Below are 1,098 nucleotides of genomic sequence, written 5' to 3'. Positions count from 1 at the left end.
AACATTGCTATCAATAAATTTTTCAAAAAATGCCTCTCTGTGCAAAATGGGTTTAAAAACATAAACAGCTGTGGGATACTGTTTGTCCGTGATTTGAACCGGTGGAACAAATCATGGCAGGATCAGCCCGATATTATTTGAATCCCGCTGTAACTTTACTGTATAAAGAGCTAACATCTCCAAAATGCCAGGAGTAGTTAGTCATTACAGCAAGTGTTTGTAAACTAAAAATCAAGAATGCGGGATACTGTTTGTCCGTGATTTGAACAGCCCAGCGCTGCTCCCAACAAAGGGAAAACCAATTCTGCAGGGGAGACCTACCTCGGCACTTGTGCAGGTGAAACCAAAGGGCAGACATGCTTCACCATATTTTCTAGTCTTTGGCTTAGAATGAAATTGGTTTGGAAACAGCGACACTTCATCTCCTGCTTTGCGTTTCTGTAGGCGCCCGTGCTAGCAGTGTCCGAGCCTTTTATTTTTTTCCTTTTCTTACTGCACCCCCCCACCCCCACCGGCATGGCTCTGCACCCCACCTAGGGAGTGGGCCCCACACTTTGGGAAGGTCTGTATTAACTTAATTTGTGTGTCTGTCTTCCCCCTTTAGTTGTCACTTTATCTGGATTTTAACATTTTTGCCATTTTGGCTGTATCACAATAAACCTAATCAACAGCTCATTTGTTGCTCAATGCTGCCTGGCTGCGAGTGTGCGCTTGGTTCCTCATCTCCACAACTAGGGATGAAGGACTGGTTCTTGCAGCAAACTGGTTTCCAGTAATTCAGTTCCTTGGAATTGCTTGCCTATTTATTCTGCTTATAGGTTCCTTTTAGACTTACATTACAATAACCTCAAGAAGTGATATCAATATTGGAATTCCTAAATTCTTATCAATTCCCATCCCTATCTACACCACATACACAAACACGCACACACAAAATCTGCCATTATGTTACTAAGTTAAAAAAAGTTAGTAAGTGGAATTTTAAGTGTAATTAATATTATTATGCTTTAAAATGAAATGATAAATCATGACTATTTAAAAAATCATATTGGTACAAACATCATTAGTTTTATAAGTCATAATACAAAAAAAAAAAAA

Source organism: Haplochromis burtoni, unplaced genomic scaffold (assembly GCF_018398535.1).
Source record: "Haplochromis burtoni strain Fernald_Lab_line unplaced genomic scaffold, NCSU_Asbu1 Contig_2069, whole genome shotgun sequence".
Lineage (NCBI taxonomy): Eukaryota > Metazoa > Chordata > Actinopteri > Cichliformes > Cichlidae > Haplochromis > Haplochromis burtoni.
This window is presented reverse-complemented; position numbering follows the sequence as displayed.